General features: G+C 38.1%; 1 long non-coding RNA gene across 13 annotated transcripts in view; it reads right to left on the reverse strand.

Annotated features, from left to right (window-relative positions):
• Nucleotides 1–11: 11 nt before the first annotated feature.
• The window catches only part of LOC138830027 (uncharacterized), a 41831-nt gene continuing 20012 nt past the window's right edge, over nt 12–21830 (reverse strand). For 8 of the 13 annotated variants that reach the window (XR_011372835.1, XR_011372831.1, XR_011372826.1 and 5 more), the window contains 4 exons: nt 20540–20622; nt 19576–19715; nt 18486–18589; nt 12–6067 (listed from right to left, as the gene is read on the reverse strand). This is a non-coding gene — a long non-coding RNA (uncharacterized lncRNA). Of the gene's footprint in view, nt 6068–14341; nt 15384–18485; nt 18590–19575; nt 19716–20539; nt 20623–21830 lie in introns of those variants that run through there. The other 5 variants (XR_011372833.1, XR_011372825.1, XR_011372834.1 and 2 more) reach the window with 5 other exon arrangements.

Below are 21830 nucleotides of genomic sequence, written 5' to 3' on the forward strand. Positions count from 1 at the left end.
TCTGCCTTCGCTTGTGTGTGTGTGTGTGTGTGTGTGTGTGTGTGTGTGTGTGTGTGTGTGTGTGTGTGTTTAAAAGAGACAATATTATGATGATATTATATTGTGCTATAGATCCCCCAGATTAGTACCCACAGACGGTTTTGCTTGACCCACAGAAGATTTTAGACTTTCAAATTAGTTTGTCAGGTCTGGTGCCTGTGGCTCACACATGTCATCCCAGATACTCAAGAGGCTGAGATCTGAGGATCAAGGTTCAAAGCAAGCCTGAGCAGACCAACTGGAGAGGCTCTTATCTCCAATTAATCAGCAAAAAAGACAGAGGAAGAGGTGTGGTTCAAGTTGGTAGAGCACCAATCTTGAATTTTTTAAAAAGCTAAATCAGAGCATGAAAACCTGAGTTCAAGTTTCAGTGCCCACTACCACACACAAATTAGTTTTCAACATTTAAAGAATAGATGGTTTCATTCTGCATCTGGAGGAATAGATAGCTGGAGTTGAAAATTGCTACCATTAAAAAATGTCATTCTAGCTGGGAGCTGGTGGCTCACATCTGTAATCCTAGCTACTCAGGGGGCTGAGATCTGAGGATCTCGGTTCAAAGCAAGCCGGGGCAGGAAAGTCTGTGAGACTCCTATCTCCAATAAACCACCCGAAAACCGGAAGTGGCGCTGTAGCTCAAGTGGTAGAGCGCTAGCCTTGAGCTGAAGAGCTGAGGGACAGCGCCCAGGCCCAGAGTTCAAGCCCCATGACTGACAAAAAAAGAAAAAACATCCTTGTAATTATAAAATAAATGATGCACAGAGGGGTTACAGTTCCATAAGTCAAGTCATGAGGACAATTCTTCTTAGCCAGTGGTCACCCCTTCCCATGCTCTCTTGCAGTGTTTCCTCCACTCCCATCTCCACCAGTAAGTTGGATAGTTCATTTAAAAGTGTCCATTGAGTACTGTTACAGCATTGGTTCACCCTTTGTCCCTCCATTTCTATGCCTCCAACTTCCCACTATTTGAAAGGCCAGAAAGGTGATTGGGGGGGGCAGGGGAAAGGGGGCGCTACATTTCCTGGAACTTCATCTCCACTCACCCATATGGCTCAGTGGAGTTTGCTGCCTGCATCCCTGAGCAGATCATCTGCTTAGCATGATCCAGATTCTTCTGAGGGTTCTAACTACAGCAAGGCTTGCTCCATTCTTCCAGCCAAAAGGGGAAATAAAGGCAGATTGATATTTTCCTGTCTGTCTGACATTTCACCCCCTGTCCCAGAAAGAATGTGTATCATTAACTTTATTGATCATAACAGCCATTATTTAGTAGAATTTAGGATGATTTCAGCACCTTCTCTCAATGGATTCTTTTGAATTGTAGGCATTAACTTCTCCCACTTGGTAGAAGAGGAGACAGAAGTTCAAAGAAGCTAAGGAATTTACTGGGCCAACCTCTGATGCAGATTGACTGACAAAACACAACCCCCTGCCCTGGAACATTAAGTAAATATGATAAACTGTACTTCTCTTCTGTTCTTTATCATATCTAAACTGCTACAGGCAAAAGAAATAATAATCCTTGGAGAAGTATAAGATGTTATAGTTGTCTAAAATGGTTCTCATATGGGGCTGGGAAGGTGGCTCAGTGGTAGAGTGCTTGCCTGCATGCATGAGACCCTGTGTTCTATTCCTCAGCACCACATAAGCAAAAAGAAAAAAATCTGGAAGTGGTGCTGTGGCTTAAGTGGTAGAGCGCTATCCTTGAGCTGAAGAGCTGAGGGACAGCGCCCCGGCCCAGAGTTCAGGCCCAACGACCAGACCCAAAATTTAAAAAAATGGTTCTCATACAACAAAAAGAGATGACTATAAGGTCAACAATTAAATTAAAACAATCCTTTGAAAGACTCATATTACTTAAAGAATAACCTAGATAATCATGTATTTACTACTGAAATTAAGTTTTGAATGTATAAAAATGGCACTGAAGCAATAGAGAATGGCCCTAGTTCTCTCTAACCAAATAGACTTAGGGTCCCATATGCAGTTCCCCCAAGAGATAGACAATAACGAATAAACAAACATGCAGAGAATCACAGGAATTTGCACACACAAAGATGGAAAATCTCAAAGTCCACCCCCTGACCCCTCATGGCAGTGCTGTTAAGCATTGAAAGGGGCCCACTGCTTGTGTCTTCAGGAACACCAGCCAATCTCAAAAGGCAGACACAGAAAACTCCCATAGCACTGGACACAGACCGGGCAGAGACCAAGACCAGAGACCAGGCACAGCAACACCCAGTCAGAGACAGCTCCCACTGCCCCACTGCTCAGCCCACAATTGATATGAAGGAACATAGTGGCCTACCAACCTGAAATCTGCAACAATAGATACAGAAATCTGCCACAGCACTGACAGTCATCCAAAACCAGTTCTAGGATCAGTAAGTATCAGGCTGGAGCCACTCACCCCACACAGGAGACCAGTACTGCAGCACTGGTTAGTGACCCACAGAGGTTGATCTGGACCTCTCTCCCTGCTAAGAAGGAACAACACACTTGAAGCACACAAAGAGGCCTGAGCCCTTCCATATTCCCACCACCCCAACTGCTGGCTTCCAGTGGAAGGCTACAGGAACTCCAACTAGACAGGTGCTAGGACCCTGTATCCCCCATAGCACTGGCTATCCAGAGAAAGGTCAGTGTGAGAACCAACGTTCACTCACCCACAGGGACATGCCCCCTCATCCCAGAGTAGTCCAAATCTCGGCCCTCCCTAACAGACAAGTCAGGCACTGGTAGAGGGCTCTCCTGTCAGAAAACACAAACATGTGTGCTAACCAGCCACCTGTAGAGCATTTCCACCAGGAACAGCCAAGTGAATGCATGCACCAGCCCTATACAGGAGTGCAAGCTGCCTAGGTGCCAAACCCTGACGAGAACTGCAGGCCCATTAAACATTTGCAGGTCAAATCACAGGTACATGCTGTCCACCAACAGAGCACACCCTTGTTGGTAGCTGCAGCACTGAACCCTGCCAGGACCCACTGGTCCCTGTCTGGAACTGCAAAAAGAGTAAATGTATGAGTAACAGGCAGAGCACATGTAAACACATACAAGATGCACCAGACCAACTGCTGGTCACTTGTTGGAAGAGAACCAACCCAGGGCCAAGGCACAAAAAAAGCCCTGTGCACAGTGAGGACCCCAATCCTTCTGAAGCCAATGCCTAACCCAGACTCCTGAAGCTAACTTCAGTCCCCGCTGCAGACCAGACCAAGCTCCTTTCAGTTATCCCAGGGCTGATTATGCACACAGGTGCTAGCCAGCTTGGGGACCCTGCTTCAGTTACCCTACCCAGTGTAAACCAGCCCAGGCAAAGTGAAGGCTGTTGGTACCTGACAGGCAAAAATTGGGCCAACAGACAAAGATTAGACTACAGCACCGACAATCCCTGAACCCAAATGCATATACCAAAAGGAAAGATTACAAGAGTCATGGACAGTCAAGAAAACAAACCAAATCCAAAAGCCAGCAGCAATCCAGGAAAGAACTACAGTAACAAGGAAGAAGAAATGGAGGACAAAGGAACCAGTAAAGAAATGATGGCCAAATTGGCCAATGAAATAAAAGGGAAGATGGAAAAGCAATTTCAAGAACACAAAAAGAAATATCAAAGAAATTCCAACACTTCAAAAAAGATACAGACAAAAATAGACACAGTATATACCTCATTAAAAGATAGAATTAACAATGAGACCTGATATAGGAACCATAAGTTGTCAATTTCCACAATGCAAACCATAATGGAAGCTATAGGTAACATAATAAGTGAGATGGAAAATAGAATATCAGGAGTTGAGGATAAAACAGAGAATCTGGAACAGCAATTAATAGGTATGGAAAAAAGAACTCAAAAATTACCAAAAGGAAATCCAAGAATTGGCAGAAAAAGCCAAGAACTCAAATCAACATATAAACTGGGATAGGTGAGATGGAAAAATTTCAAAAGAGTAATGGAACACCTATTCAATAAGATCATTACAGAAAATTTCCCCAATCTTAAGAGAGAAAATCTCACCTGCATAACAGAAGCATATAGAACACCTAGTAGACACGATCCTAGAACACTTCTATACATATCATAGTAAAACCATTAGACCTGAGTAGCAAGGAACTGATTTTAAATGCCACAAAATCAAAGAAGGAATTACATTACAATGGAAAAATCAAAATCGCTGAGGACCTTTCCACATAAACCCTCAATGCAAAGAGCCTGATAATGTAGTTTCCAACAACTGCCTACTCAAATTGGTGTACCCAGAGAAGCTATCGAAATGAAAACCTTTCATGACAAAAATTAAAGAAATTCATGAACACTAAACCCACACTGCAAAAAATAATAAAAGAAGAATAAAATCTGAAGAAAACAATTAAGATCAGGGAATCATATCAGACAGAAATCACTAGAAGATCAATTTAGTAAGTGCAGGGAAAGGAAAGAAGCAACAAGAAAACAAGAAAATGGCAGATAACATAACACATCTCTCTCTAATAATCCTAAACATTAACACACTCAAATTCTCCAATCAAAAGAAAAAGAACTACAGACTGGCTCAGAAAAGAAGATCCATGGGGGAGTTAGGGGGTGAGGGGAGATGGGAAGGAATGGGAAGGGATGGGAAGGGGAAACAAAGGAGGAGGCAACAATACTTGATAATAAATGTACTCATTACTTTGCCCATGTAATTGTAACCCCTCTGTACAGTATTTTCACAATATAAATAAATAAATAGCAAAAAAAGAAAGAAAACAAGATCTATTAATTTATTGTCTCCAAGAGACCCATCTCACAGCCAAAGTAAAAACAAACTCCAAGTCATGTTATGGAAAAGATCTTCCACCCAAATGTACCCTGTAAGAAGGCAGTAGTCACCATATGGATATCTGATAAAAAACAGACTTCTCATTAAAATCAGTACAAAAAGACAATGTAGGTCCCTACATATTAATAAAGGGAATGATCCATAAAGAGAAAATCATAGTGGTCAATGTCTGTGCACCAAACAATAGCGCATCTAAATGTGTTAAACAAAAACTCTTGGATTTACAGAACAAGAAAGACCCAAACAAAATAATAGTGGGAGAGTTTCACACTCCATTCTCACCAAAGGACAGGTCAATCAAACAAAACAAGCCAAGAAGCCTCTGAACTAAATGACACCATAACCTCTTCTCAGTAGCTTGTGGAACATTCTCCAAAATAGATAATTTTATAGTTCACATAAAGAACCTAAACAAATAAAGAGAATTGACATAATCCCTTGCATCCTATTAGACCATAGTGGAATTAAACTAGTTTGTAAGAACAAAGCATACTGTAGAAATTAGTCAAATACAGGGAGGCTGAACAGCACACTACTGAGTAAGACCTGGGTCACAGAAGAAATTAGAAAGTTCTTCCAATTCAATGAAAATGGAAACACATCACAACAGCACCTCTGGGATACAGCAATAACAGTGCTGAAGGGAAAGACCTAAGCATAAAGAAAACAGAAGCAGCTCAAGTAAATAATCTCATGATATAATTAAAATTGCTAGAAAAGGAAGAAAAAAGTTAAATCTAAAGGGAGAGAGATGTTAAAAAAGGTTATGGCAGAAATCGAGATAGAAATTTTTTAAATATACCTGAAATTAATACAACAAAAAGCTTCTTCTTTAAAAAGTGATTAAATTGACAGACCACTTGTGAGGTTACCAAAAATGAAGAAGGAGGAGGAGGAGGAGGAGGAGGAGGAGGAGGAGGAGGAGGAGGAGGAGGAGGAGGAGGAGGAGGAGGAGGAGGAGGAGGAGGAGGAGGAGGAGGAGGGGAGACAAAACAACAAGATCTGGGATGCCACATGAAAAATTACAAAGTAGGCTTCATCCCACAGATGCAAGAAACATACACAAGATATATACATACATACCTACATGCCACATATGCAAATCCATAAATGCAATTCAGCACATCAACAGAGCCAAGATCAAGAACCACATGATCATCTCAACCGATGTACAAACAGCCTTTGACAAAATCCATCCACTCCTATTCAAAGAATATAAGGCACTTATATTCAAAGAACAGAAGGAAAATTCTTTAAAGCAACAAAAGTAATATATCATAGACCAACAGCCAAAAGAATACTACATGGGGAAAAACTAAAACCATTTTCCCTAAAATCAGAAACAATGCATAGATGCCCACTTTCTCCATTCTGCTTCAATATGGTTACAGGATCCTTAGCCAGAGAAGTAAGGCAAGAAAAGCACATTCAAGGGATCCACATAAGGACAGAAGAAATGAAACTATCCTTATTTGCAGATGACATGCTGTTATACCTGAAGGACCCCAAATACTCCACTCCCAAACTCATAATAGACCACTTCAGCAAAGTAGCAGGATACAAAATTAATCCACAAAAATGAGCAACCTTTGTGTATGCCAACAATGCTCAAGCAGAAAGGGAAATCATGAAAACAACACAATTTGCAATAGCCTCAAATATATATATATATATATAGGAATTAACCTAACCAAAGATGTAAAAGATCTATTTAGTAAAAACTATATACATCTAAAAAAGAAATCAGACACTAGGAAAGTGAAAGACCTCTCATGTTCTTGGAGAGGTACAATCAATATTGTGAAAAAGGCTATACTGCCAAGCACCAGTAGCTCACACTTGTAATCCTAGCTACTCAGGAGGCTGAGATCTGAGGATCACAGTTCAAAGCCAGCTCAGGCAGGACCAAGGCCCCGAGTTCAAGCCCCATGACCAACCAAAAAAAAAATGAAAAAAAAATGGCCCAATAATATAAACATTCAATGAAATCCCCACCAAAATCCCAATGGTGTTCTTTACTGAAATAGAGAAAACAAATAAAAAAATTCATGTGGAACAACAAAAGACCTAAAATAGGCAAAGAAATTCAAGTTCTACAAGGAGCCATGGTAATAAAAACAGCTTGGTATTAGTACCAAAATAGAACCAAAGACCAATGAGATTAGAAGACCTAGAAATAACACCACATACTTTCAGTTATCTGATATTCAACAATGGATCCAAATACATACAGTAGGGAAAACATAGCCTCTTCAACTATTGGTGCTGGAAAAACCAGGAAGCCACATGCATGTTTGTCAACATGCACTAACATCAATTCAAAATGGATTAAAGACCTCAACCTCAGACTCAAAACTCTGAAACTACTGTAAGACAGTGTAGGAGAGACTTTAGAACTTATAGGCTCAGGCAGGAATTTCCTAAATCAAATCCCAGGGGAACTACAGATTGGAGAAAGACTGGACAAATGAAAAGACATAGGTACTAAACAAGGAAGACAGCCAATCAATTGGGAAAAATCTCTACCAGCAATACATCAGACAAGGCCTAATATTCCATATAAACAGGGAACTCAAGAAACTAAGCCCCTCCCAAGTCTAATAAACCAATCACTAAATGGGCAATGGACCTCAAAGGAGGTTTCTTAGAATACAAGGTAAAAATGGCAAAGAAACTGTCATCCCTGGCCATAAAGGAAATTTAAATCAAAACAGTCCTGAGATACCATCTCACCCCAGTTAGACTGGTCAATATTCTGAATTCAGACAAAAACAAATGCTGGCGGGGATGTGGAGAAAAAGGAACCTATTGCACTACTGGAGGGTGTAAACTAATACAACCACTCTGGAAAGCAGTCTGGAGGTTCCTCAAAAAACTAAACATAGACCTTCCCAAAATCCAGCCATACCACTCCTAGGCATTTACTCTGAGCATCATGAACCAGAATATGAACAGGATACCTGCACATCCAAATTCATTGCTGCAATATTCACAACCTCCCACAAGAAGCACTCAGATGTCCCACAACAGATGAATGGATACAAAAAATGTGGTACCTATAGCCAATGGAATTTTAAACAGCCATTACAAAGGATAAAATAATGGCATTTGTAGGGGAATGGATGTAACTAGAACAAATCATGTTGAGCAAGGTAAGCCAAGATTATGGAGACAAAAGGTGCATGAGCTGGGCGTCAGTGGCTCACGCCTGTAATCCTAGCTACTCAGGAGGATCACAGTTCAAAGCCAGCCCGGGCAGGAAAGACTGTGAGACTCCTATCTCCAATAAACCACTAGAAAAATGGAAGTGGCGCTGTAGCTCAAGTGGTAGAGCACTCGCCTTGAGCTGAAGAGCTGAGGGACAGCGACCAAGCCCAAAGTTCAAGCCTCATGACCAACAACAGCAACAAAAAAGGTGCATGTTCTCTCTGATATGCAGATGTTAGATTTAAAGCACAACAAGATATGATCAAGTATACAGGGTTCTAGACACAGATATATAGTGAGACCAAAAGAGGATAGCCTTAGGAGAAAAGCACCAAAATGTAATACACAAGCAGCTCTTCATATATATATATATATATATATATATATATATATATATATATATATATATATATATGTATATATATATAAATCATAGACATATATATAAAATCATACACATATTGAAAAGAACTCCAAAGAAAACAAAGGACCTTTTCTTAATTTGTCTTATCATTTTTAGATGACTCTATTTTTTTACCTCATATATGGTGTATTCACATGCATATGTGAAAGAAGGTGGGGACAGAGCACAGAATCAGTGGAAGACAAGTAAAAATAGATAGCAGTGGGGCTCATCAACTGCATTGGACATTGATGTAAGTGAACCAAGCAACTAGTGGAGGAGATGGAAAGAAAGGCAAGAGAGAATGAGGGAACAGATGATACTAAGGAAAAGGAAAGAAATGTACTTATCACCTGACATATGTAAATGTAACCTCACTGTATATCACATCTAAAACATCAATAAAGTAATTTTTTAAAGCTATGTATAATGGGGAATGGTAATACTCAGCACTGTGGAGGCAGAAGCAAGGGGACTGCAAGTTCAAAGCCATCTCTACAGTAAAATTTTTTGTCTCAAAAAAACAAAAAAAGGATATGGATGTTACAGGTCTTGATAGACCATGTGAGGTTCTGGGTTAGATCTCTAGCACAAAACAAAACAAAACAACAACAACAAGAACTAGTCTTTGTATAATTAATTTACAGTGATAATTACTGAAAGAAATGGCCTATATAGGGCTGGGAAGGTGGCTCAGTGGTAGAGCGCTTGCCTTGCATGCATGAGGCCCTGGTTTCGATTCCTCAGCACCACATAAGCAAAAAGAAAAAAAACCCGGAAGTGGCACTGTGGCTCAAGTGGTAGAGTGCTAGCCTTGAGCTGAAGAGCTGAGGGACAGCGCCCAGGCCCAGAGTTCAGGCCCCACGACTGGACCCAAAAATAAATAAATTAATTAAAATGCCAAAAAATATTAAAAAAAAAGAAATGGCCTATATAAATAAAAACCAAGAAAGAAACCAACTAAAATGGTGCACAATAGAATCTGGCAGGGGGGAAAACTACAAAGGAAACATCACATCTGCAAAATCTGGTTTCAAGAAACATTAGTATGTATAAAAATCTTCAATATATAATTAATTTTTTAAAAAAGTTTTTAATTCCTCCTAAAACCTCTAGACCAAATTTTTTTTTCACTGAAGAATTCTGTCAGGTGATTTTGACACAGTAAATAATTTTACAATAAATGATGTCCTAGGAGTTGGCACTTGTAGTTATAAAATGTGGCATGGGAAAATTGGGAGGGAGCAGAGGAAGGGGTGATATTGTCCAAAAGAAATGGACTCATTAATTGCCTTATGAAATTGTAACCATTCTGTACATCAACTATATAATTATAAAAATATTTTTAAATATGCCAAGTTAAAAAAAAAACCTCATAGGTCTAAACATAACCCACAAACTACAACACTTTAAATGAAAGCACATGAAACTTCATGTATTTGTGTTGCTTTGAAAATGACCTCTGTGTACACTTTAGTGGGGTTTTTTGTTTGTGGTTTTAGTTTTGTCTTTGGATTGTTGTTCTTCATCACTGATGTCATGAAGCTTGGACTCAGCCTGGGTGCTGTCACTGAGCTCTTTAGTTCGAGGATAGTGGTCTACCATTTTGAGCCACATCTCTAATTTCAGGTTTTGAGGACTGTTCATGAGTGCGCCACTAGCACCCGGCTACACTTCGGATTTTATTATTTTTTGTCGGTTGTGGGCCTTGAACTTTGGGCTTGGGTGTTGTCTCTTCAAAATTCTACCACTAGAAACAGGGTCAATTCCGGTCTTCTGAAGATTATAGTCTTACGGACTTTCTTGCTGGCCAATACTAATACTGTGTCTTTGAGAAATCATTAACGACAGCCCGAGATTTCTATAGGTAACAAAGGCCTGGATATTTTTTCATGACAAGTTGATTAAAGACAAAGCATTGGGGAAGCTTTACAGATATTTAAGAAAAGGACACAAAACACCATCTCTAGAAAGATGGCTTACATTTACATTTTCATTCTAAGAAGGCACCCTCTAAAACTTCCTTTCTATTCATAAAGTACAAGTAATTCCATCAAAAGATAGCAGCAGCACATAAATAGTCTGCAATATGATACAAAAACAGCAAAGATGTAAGCCATAACATATTATGTAAAGAACTGAAAATATTCAAACAAGACCAAGAAAAATGATCCCATTTACACTATGTATCTCCTATAAGCTTACTTATAGTACAGCATTATATGGGCCAACCTTGTCTATCTGCTTGTTTTCATTGCCAATTAGGCAGAAAATAGCCACAAGTGAAGGTGTGATACAAGAGGTAGACCTCAAGCCTTTAACAAAAAGCCAAGTAAGAAAAGCAAGTTCCTGACTTCAAACCCCAGTACTAGCACAAAAAATAAAATAAAACTATTATTATCTCGATGAAAATAATAGGGAAGGTAGTGCCATTACATCAGCATTTTAGAGCTTAAATATAAATAAATTGATGTTATTTAAATGAAATTATGAATGTATATGGAGGAAACAGAGATTATGTTTTCTAACTGTGGAGTCAGGGAGGAACTTTAAAGCAAAATGTAAATATCAGAAACAAGAAAAAAAGATGGACTAATTTTGGCATAAAATAGTATGTTGGTATATATCACTAACAAAAACTAGAATAACATATTTGAAAAAAAATAATCTGCAACATATTTGATAGGTAATATATGTTGTAAAAATATTTTTAAGCTTTCAGATGCAGAGTGGTAGCTCAACAAAATGAAGCTGGAAATTGAAATATAACAGGGGAAAGTAAAGGGGAGGAGTGTAAATGAATGAAGAGTGGGTAGTAATGGCAGTATGCAGTGATAATATTCAATGCATATCCTATGAAATGAGGAAAGTTGAAGAAATGGCTTGGGTTGGTGAGAGGGAGGTGGTAGAATGATGATAGGATTGATATTGAGTAAGATACTTTGTACTTATAAACTGGTACATTGACAGATAAACCCTTTGTACAACTACTTGAAGATAATCAAAATATAAAAAACAAAAAAAATTTAGCTGGGTGCCAGTGGCTACAACTGTAACTCTAGCTTCTTAGGAGGATTTGAGTATTGAAGCCAATCTGGGCAGGAAAATCCATGAGATTTTCACCTCTAATTAATCACCAAAATGTCAGAAATAAAAGTTCTGGCTCAAGTGGTAGAGCACTAGCCCCAAGCAAAAAGAGTTCAAAAATAGTGCCCAGACCCCATTGTTCAAGCCCTGTACCAACAGACACACACACACACACACACACACACACACACACACACACACACACACACACACACACACACACACACACACAAATGTCTCAAAACTCAATAAAAAGAAATCTTCCTAGGCTGGTAGTAGTGACTCACACCTCTAATCCGAGCTACTCAGCTTGATATCTGAGGCACTTAGTTCAAAGACAATCCAAGCAAGAAGATCCTTGAGCCTTATATGTAAATAAATAATAAAAAACCAGAAGAGGGGCTGTGGCAATACACAATACAGGCACAAAAGGCAAAACAAAACTTGTTTCAGTCAAATAACATCATATATTATACTCAGAGTAATATAAATTGTCAAAAAGACCTTTTGAAAATATATACAAAAAGCACTAAAAGTACTAGTACCCTTTAACCCACTGGCTGTAACAAAACAATAAAAGAGAGGCAATTGATAAGCTAAGATGATGTTTACCATGCTAATTCATAACTTAAAAAGTGAAGAAACATATAAACTAGCTAGTAGGTGATTGAATAATACAATACTTTTTATCATGACATTCAGACATACAATGTTAGTCTACGTATATATTTATGTAGATAGATGATAAATAGCTAGATAGGTAGATATATGAGCAGAAATATATTTGCTGCTAATTATTCAATATTAAAAGCCTCCACAAGCATTTATATATTCCTATTCTAAGTTCTTGTCTCCTGCCTCAACATAAAAGGAAAATAAACATCCATAACTAGCATTTTACTTTTACAGGAACTGAGCACAATCTTCTCAAACAGGTCACTCCATCTTTCACCACACAGTCAAGCCCTCTACTTTTTAAATTTACATATCTCCTTTTTAAATTTGAGGCTAGAATTCTTACACTTCTCCCCCCTCCTCTCTCGTGACAACTAAAAGTGTAAATGGTCATCATGTTTTTTAAATACGCTCATTGAAGCCAGGACCCAATCACCTTCTTAGTCTTACTTTATTTCCATTCTTTTTGTTGTTGTTGTTGGTCATGGGGCTTGGATGCTGTCCCTCAGCTCTTCAGTTCAAGGTTAGCACTCTTAACACTTGATGCACAGTGCCACTTCCAGTTTTCTGAGTGGTTTATTGGAGATAAGAGTCTTATGGCCTTTCCTGCCTGGGTTGGCTTTGAACCGTGATCCTCAGATCTCAGCCTCCTGAGTAACTAGGATTACAGGTGTGAGCCACCAGTGCCCAGCCTCACTTTATTTCCAAAAGAAAGCGTCCAGCTCTCAAAGCAGAGCCTTATACAAAACATGTACCAAATAAATTTATTCCATTAACATTTTCTATGTACTTACTGCATGACAGCAGGACAATACAATACTGTGTTTGGATCTCAAAAATCATGAAATATGTTCATGTATAAATATGACTAGTGCTTGGGAAAATTGGGAAGTGGAGTAGAAGTATCAATAGGTTATTGATATATTATTATCCTCACAATAGTATGTATATTAGCTCAAATTCCCAAAAATAGCTCAACAATGTCTTATGCATGTTTTAAATATTTGATAACAATATGTCTATATAAATATATCAAGTATCAATAGATATTTGGGAATAAGAGAGGTAAAATAGAGAAAAAAGGCTTTGATTAACCTAGACATAAACAATAAACAAGTACTACTATACTGAAGCCTGTATCTTGAGAGGTGGAGATTAACACTGTCAAATTCAGATTCACCATACATCTTCCAAGAATACAATTCTGAAGATATATAAGCAAAAGTTATGGTTATAGTTTGGAAAGAATCCAATGATAGATCTGAAGTTTGTCTTCCTTTCTTAGGGAAATAGAAATGTAAGAGGAAGATATCAAAACATTCCCAACACAACAGTTGATTTCCTCCTGGTATCATTTAGTGCATTTTTAATCTAACTTGACTCATTTTCTAAATTGTTACAGTTCCTCAAACTATGGTGCAGAATGACAATATGAAAAGAATGCAAATGCAGTGAGACAAAGGTAATCTCTACAAATTAGTTCATTTAAACTTGCTTGCTATTTTCTCATTCAAAAATGCTATACTGATGCATTTCACTCAAAGTGGATTTCACTCAGTATTCTTTTGCTTGCTTGCATTTTGAGTTCTGCTGCCTACTTTGTTAGCATAGGGTTGAGTAAGGGCAGTTCATGCTGCAAAACACAAGAAAAAAAACAGAATGTCTGTAATCTTAATGCAAAATGTTGCCATCTATTGTTATAGGAAATGATATTGAAATTTCAAAACCTAAATGAGTAAGATGAATCAGTAACTGAATAGAATTTGTCACATAATGTTTCCAATGGGAATAATAAAACAGTACAATCATCAAGGCATTTTTAAAAAGAAAAGAAAAGGTAGGCATGGTGATTCACATCTGCAATCCCTACTCATTAGACTGAGGAAGATCATTGTTCAAGGTCAATATGAGACAAAACTTTACAAGACCCTATTCTCAACCAGAAAGAGTGTAGAGGTGTACACCTATCATCTCAGCTAGGGCACGTAGACACAAACACACACACACACACACACACACACACACATACACACACACACACACACACACACACACACACACACACACACACACACACACACAAGAACAAGAGGATTACAGCCTATGCTGGCTCATGCCAAAACCAGAGATTTTTATCTCAAAACTCACAAGCACTTCTGTGCTCATAAGAGAGTAATTGAGGGGGCTGGGAAGGTGGCTCAGTGGTAAAGCGCTTGCCTTGCATGCCTGAGGCCCTGGGTTCGATTCCTCAGCACCACATAAGCAAAAAGAAAAAAATCCGGAAGTGGCACTGTGGCTCAAGTGGTAAAGCGCTAGCCTTGAGCTGAAGAGCTGAGGAACAGCTCCCAGGCCCAGAGTTCAGGCCGCACAACCGGACCAAAAAAAAAAAGAGAGAGTAATTGACTACCATGTCAAAGACTTGATTTCAAATCCTAGTATTTCCAGAGAAAAAATACTTTAAATGATGATAATATAGCAACTTTCAATTGACTATCCTTTGAAAAAGGGGACTTAAAGATAGATATTTGAGGCATCTGAACACTGGTTTTAAGGTGAAAGTTTCCAAGAGTTGGCTGGGAAGGAATTCTGGACATGGGTTCTCTGCAGTTTTTCAGTGCATGAAAATACCATGGCAATTCAGAAAATTTCGGCATGAGCCAAGGAGACCTAGGGTTTCTCCTATTCCATCCTGTAATGTTTTCGGAGTGTCTGCTTTGACTTCGAGGTCTTTGATCCATTTGGAATTGATTCTGGTGTAGGGTGATATATAAGGATCTTGCTTTAGTTTTCTACAAGTAGTTAACCAATTTTGCCAGCAACATTTACTGAAGAGGCTGTCTTTCTTCCATTCTATTTTTTTAGCTCCCTTTTCAAAGATTAGATGGCTATAGGTCTGTAGGTTCATTTCTGGGTTTTCAATTCTATTTTATTGGTCCTGAGGTCTGTTCTTATGCCAATACCAAGCTGTTTTGATTACTATGTCTTTATAGTAGAGTTTGAAATTTAGTATTGATATTCCTCCAGCAGTGTTCTTTCCGTTGAGGAGCGTTTTTGCTATTCGGGGTCTTTTATTGTTCCATATGAATTTTTGGATTGCCTCTTCTATTTCCTTGAAGAAAGCAGGCCAAAATTTTCTGAATAGAGACCTGGAAACACAACAAATCAAAGAAAGTTTGGACAAATGGGATTGCATGAAGTTGCAGAGCTTCTGCATGGCAAAGGACATAGCTAGCAAGATCAATAGAAAGCCCACCGATTGGGAGAAGGTCTTCACTAGCCATACAACAGACAAGGGTCTCATATCTAAAATATACTTGGAACTCAACAAATTAAACCCCCACAACAAATCCTCAAAGAAACAACTGTCCAATAAATAAGTGGGCTAAAGACTTAAAGAGAAACTTCTCTGAAGAAGAAAGAAGGATGGCCAATAGACACATGAAGAAATGCTCAACATCCCTAGCCATAAAAGAAATGCACATCAAACAACATTGAGATACCACCTCACTCCAGTTAGAATGGCAAAAATCAAGAACTCTAACAACAACAGATGCTAGAAGGGATGTGGACAGAAGGGATCCTTACTTCATTGTTGGTGGGAATGTAAACTTGTTCAACCACTTTGGAAAGCAGTATGGAGGTTCCTCAAAAGACTTCACATAGAGCTCCCCTATGATCCAGCAATCCCACTTTTGGGCATTTACCCAAATGTTTACAAACAAGACCACACTAAAGCTACCAGCACAACTATGTTTATTGCAGCATTATTTACCATAGCTCAGATATGGAACCAACCCAGATGTCTCTCAGTAGATGAAAAGATCAAGAAAATGTGGTATATATAAACAATGGAATTCTATGCCTCCATCAGAAAGAATGACATTGCCCCATTTGTTAGGAAATGGAAAAACTTGGGAAAATTATATTAAGTGAAGCAAGCCAGGTACAAAGAAACATAGGTCCCATGGTTTCCCTTATTTGCAATATCTAGTATATATATGAGTCAAGCGGAAAAGGTCAGATAATGTGATGTTAGGAAAATGAACCCTTAGATATGTATTTTAATGTTTTTTTTCTTTCATGCATTTGTTTCTAATGCATTTGTAAGATTATTTCTTTGTTGCTTTGTATGTCCCTCCCCCACAGGATAACCCCTGCTTTCACTATATTTGATGTCAGTATAACTTGTGGAGGAGATGGAGAAAAACAAGTCGTTTAAGGATACAGGTGGACCTGTTGCAACAATGAGAAGTACAAGTTGTCATGTCGAAAATGAGCTTTACAACGTTGGTGTGGGGGTGGGAGGTGGGAGGATTGGGTTGGAGGGTGGGGAGGAGGCTGGGAAGGGATGTGAAGTGTAAACAAAGGAGGAGGCTGCAATGCTTGATAAGAAATGCACGAATTATCCTGCGCATGTAATTGTAACCCCTCTGTACAGTATGTTCACAAAAATAAAAAAAAAAAAAATAAAATACCATGGCAAGGGCACTGAAAACCAGTGAAATAGAAATCTCCCTTTTATTTTACTGCAAGTCTTCAGAAATACAAGAGAAGCCTCATTGGTCTAAAGACTGTAACAAGAGTATTGTTTCATTAGGAGATAATGGTGTTTTTCAGCCACTGTCTTCTTCTAATACATGGAACAGATTTTAGTAAATATTGCGCAATTGATTCTGTACAACTTAAAATTTTGAGGCATGGAGTAAAACCAGATCTTTGGAATCAAGAATCAAAAATAGAGCAGTATAACTTGGCAGAGTTAAAGAGGGAACAAGAAACAAAGGAAGTAAACAAGAACGAATAAGGGAAGGGCTAAGAAAATATTATAAGTAAAAGAATCAACACATTAAAAAACTGAAGCCTATCAAAATACATCGAAGTATCCTATTGACTTGGTCAACCCTTCTACATTTAGTTCTATCCTAGTTATTATGGCTGCTCAGTCTCTGAAAGCTCAGATCTACAATGTTTAGAATTAAGAAGTAAATTGATACAATATAAAAAATAGGAAAGTAGCACATTTTTTTTCATTTGCAACTTATTCACATCCTTCAAATTTAAAATACATAATGGGAAAATACAGTTAAATAATTACCTGGTAGAGCCAATAAAATTTGACTCAGTTTGGGGGAAAAGATTAAGGTGGTTATGGATTTAGAATTTCTTACAATGACATTATGTACAAGACATTATGTCGAAAAATGAATCTTACAACTTTGGCGGGGGTGCGAGAGCACGGGATGGGAGGGCAGGGATGGTAAGGTGGAGGCAACAATGCTTAATAAGAATTGTACTCATGGGCTGAGAAGGTGGCTTAGTGGTAGAGAGCTTGCCTTGCATGCATGAGGCCCTGGGTTTGATTACTCAGCACCACATAAACAAAAAGAATAAAGCCGGAAGTGGTGCTGTGGCTCAAGTGGTAGAGCACTAGCTGTGAGCTGAAGAGCTGAGGGACAGTGCCAGGCCCAGAGTTCAGGCCCCATGACCGGACCACCCACCCAAAAAAAAGAATTGTACTCATTACCTTGCTCATGTAATTGTAACCCCTCTGTATGGTATTTTCACAATAATAAAAACTTATTACTAGTAAGTTTTAGCAATGTTTATCTTACATCTCTAATTTTGATGATCATCAAAAGAAGTCTGACTCTTAAAAGAACTTATGTTCTTATACAAATAGAATATTTATCTGAAAAGTAAAGCTTTCCTTTAAATGCTAATTTCTTCAATTGGCTACTTCATCATGAGATTTGAAGTTTATTGTCTTTCTTCTAGAGTTGATTTTTTGTTATCAGCAGTTATAAGAATAAGTCAAATGCATGATTTCAAAAGAACATCTGGATAGTAGAACATTTGCCTAGCACAAGTGAGAGGTCCTGAGTTTGATCCTCAGTAGCCCAAGAGAAGGTGGAGGAGGAAGATGTAGGCAGAAAGGGTGTAATGGGTGTGCAGAAGGATAAAAAGGAAGAGAAAGCAGAAGTAAAGCATCATATTATTCACTGTGAAACTGGTAGAAAAGCATGACCTTATTCTGTTATTTCTGCTGACACTATAAGCAGGAGGATTCATAGATTTCTCATAAGGAACAAAAGTGCTGAGCCATACCCAGGATTGGAAAAAGCAATTGTTCCTGTTTCCATCATGTTAAATGTTTGTATGTTGGTTACCCTGAGGATAATTTCTTTCAAAATTATCTCTATTTTTCCTGCAATTAACTTCATGTCTACGTATCTATAGGTTTAACTTACCTAGGTTTTAGTTTGATGTGTTTTCTCTCTTGAGTTGAAGAGGTAACTGTGAAGAGTATGGGGCTCTGAAATGGAATTAACTTTGTCCAGAATGTTATCTTGTGCTGTCAAAATAGTTACAATAAATATTTAAAGATCTGTGATGTATCATGCATCATATAGCAAGCAGCTAATGTATTAATGACATACTTCTGGTGTACATTAATGACTGAGATTTCTGATGTACTTATTAGTAAAGTTTTTTAATCTCTCTTGTGTACTTACTTGTAAAGTTTTTTTTACTGTCTTCAAGTATAGCTACATATGCATTTGTCTGACCATATATCATTGCAAGTATGGCTAATTTCTTAGGGTTCCTCATTACATGGTCATTTTATGGTACCTCCAAATTTTTTGGTTGTCAGAGCCAAGGGTGTTTTATTTCCCGTCTAACTGCCATGAATTCCCACAATGATGAAAACTCATTGGGTGGTTAGTTGAGATCCTCAGTAATCCGTGGCTTATATTTACATTTTTCTCTTAAGAAGAATTTTTTATTAATATCAGAACTTAATATTAATATTACAATATAATATAATCATATTATAATAACATTATTAGTATTGAGGCTTTTCTTGGCCATTCCTTGAGGATTTTCCTTGGAAATCTATTGTCTTTTTCTAGGTATAATTGTGTATCCTACCCCCAAGGATTTTGAGATCCAAGGTTTCAGAGATCCAAATTTCAAGCAAATCATTCAGAACTCTGTTTATATTGCCTACTTTTATATTAATTTACAGCACTATGCCTTCAAAATACTTTATAAATTTGCCCATTCTTCTGTCCTCAAGAATTTGGACAGGCTTTTAAACAATATCTTAGAAATCTATTCTCTTGGTGCTTTATGTACTACTTCACTTACCTTATTAGGATCTGTTAACCATAATCTTCTGGTACTATTGCTCTTATCTTTTTTCTAATCTTCTCTGTGGGGTATCATGTATCCCCTGAGGTGAGACCAATTTTAGGCCATATATGGTTCCCTCATCTGTCTCATCTTTCTTCCCAGACATAAGTATTAAGAACTAACTTAGCTAGTTTTCTTGCTCACCTGAATGATTTCTCAGTACAATGTAATTCAATAGTACATCTTACAGATGAATAATCAGAGATGTGTGATCTTAGATTTCCTTTTCTTCTTTCTGTTAAGTCAAATATATGCCTTCCCAGTTCTCCAAACCTCAAAACAATCTGTATAAAAAAATAAGGCATCAAAGGTATATGATAATTGGTTATTATTTTTCATGAAGTTTTTTTTTAATGACTGGTAGACAGGACAGACAGAAATGGCTGCCTTGCTTTTGAAGTTTTTTTTTTTTTTTTAATGACTGGTAGACAGGACAGACAGAAATGGCTGCCTTGCTTTCCCTTCATCTGGTTCACCTAATTCCATTTTGGACATTTTGAGATGTGTTATCACCTCAACCTACAGCTACATTCAGAAATCACTAATCATGGAAGTTATTTTGCTACTCTTATTCTGAATGATTATTCAATTATTTTACTGAATATCAATATAAGTTATGATATGCCACTTTCAAAATAAAGAACAGAAAACAATTATCACTCATACAATGCTATTCATTCATTAATCATTTAACAAATATATTTTGAACAGTTTTGTGGGTTGGGGGACATGGGTATATCTGCTGTACTGGAGCTTGAATTCCAGGCCTGGGTGCTGTCCCTGAGCTATTTTGCTTAAAGCTAAAGCTCTACTACTTGAGCCACTTCTGACTTTTACATAAGTTAATTAGATATAAGGGTCTCACAGGCTTTCCTGCTCAGTCTGGCTTTAAATTGTAATTCTCGGATCTCAGACTCCAGAGTGGCTAGGATTGCAAGAATGAACTATTGGGCCGAGCTGAGAGCTAGAGATATAGTGTTGAGCAAAAACATTATATCTAGTCTTATAAACTGTAAGTCTTCTACAGAAAAGGGTCATTAGACAATTACCACACAAAACAAGTAAAGAATAGCATTAATTCCACAAGGTGCAAAGCAATTGTACTCACCTATTCAAGTCCACAATTGAAGGGCAAGCTGATACAAAAAGTTTTCCCAACAGACAAGGAAAGTTTACAGGAACCCAGGAAGCCTGTGAATAACAACTTCCTTTAGATAGGTAGAGTTGAATATCAGCACTTTCCTGTTTCCTCTAAAGATGCTTTTGGTCTAAACCCTTTATCTCTGAGGAGTTAGGTGAGTCACAAAGGAATGGATTGGTCTCAGAGAGCCTTGTTTCCTAGTAGTGATCAAGAACCCTGAGTATCCCATGTTATAACCTCAGGTGAGGGATGTCTTTTTTATACTGTCCTGGAGCAGCTGGAGGTCTATAGACATAATGAGATAAGACAATATTCAGTAAGCTAGAAGACATTTATCTGCACTTGCTGTTAGCAAGGAAGCTTCTCCCCATAGTTTTCAAAGGTCTAGCCTCTCTAGAGTAGGTTCAGTTTTGGACAAGTGGGTGGAAGAGCCATGAAACCGGAGAATCAGCAGGAATTTTGCCAAAAAGAAATTGCCCATTCACTTTAGGGTGAAAAATGTATTTTAGTAAGACTTAGAAGAGTGTGGCTTCTCATCAGTGGCACAAGCTCAGCAGCATCATGGGACAAGCCACTGATACATGCTGCACTGCAGGAACTCCAAAACATGACAAGAAATGTTACAAATGCTATCATACATCATATCTTTTTTGTAATGTGTACAGAAAAGCTATATGCATATATAGAACCAGTAAGTAGTCTCTCTTGGGGCCAAGTATCAGAATGGGGTTTGCCACATTGACCCCAAGATGGGATGCATCATAATTGCATGGGGTATGGCATGGTAGGGTATGTCTGTAATCTAGGCTATTAAAAAATTAGAGGCAGAAAGAATTACTTGAGCCCAGGAACATAAGCCTAGCCAAATATAACATAAGCCAGACAAACAGCAAACAAAAAAGCATTAGTAGCTCCCCAACTGGCAGGGTAAAGAGGCTTCATGGAGGCAGTACAGGTACCAGTCCTTGTCTTTAATTGTTCCAGTCCAGGGACCACACATGAGAGTAATGAAGCCTTTCGATCTGTGAAGATTTGGCCTGAATTATCACAGCATGTAGCACCTAAAATGCATGACCAGTAATAAAACTGCACCATTATATACATCTAATCCAGATAAGCTTTCAGAGAGCAAAAATATTTTTAAAAATACAGAAAAGAAATTCAAATAAACACATGCTCCACTTTTGTATTCTTATTTATTATCTCAGTAGCAAGTTCATAAATAGATGAGGGAGCCATCTGGGGTAGAAATGATAAA

Source organism: Dipodomys merriami, unplaced genomic scaffold (assembly GCF_024711535.1).
Source record: "Dipodomys merriami isolate MVZ:Mamm:240054 unplaced genomic scaffold, mDipMer1.0.p SCAF_1808, whole genome shotgun sequence".
NCBI classification, from domain to species: Eukaryota; Metazoa; Chordata; class Mammalia; order Rodentia; family Heteromyidae; genus Dipodomys; species Dipodomys merriami.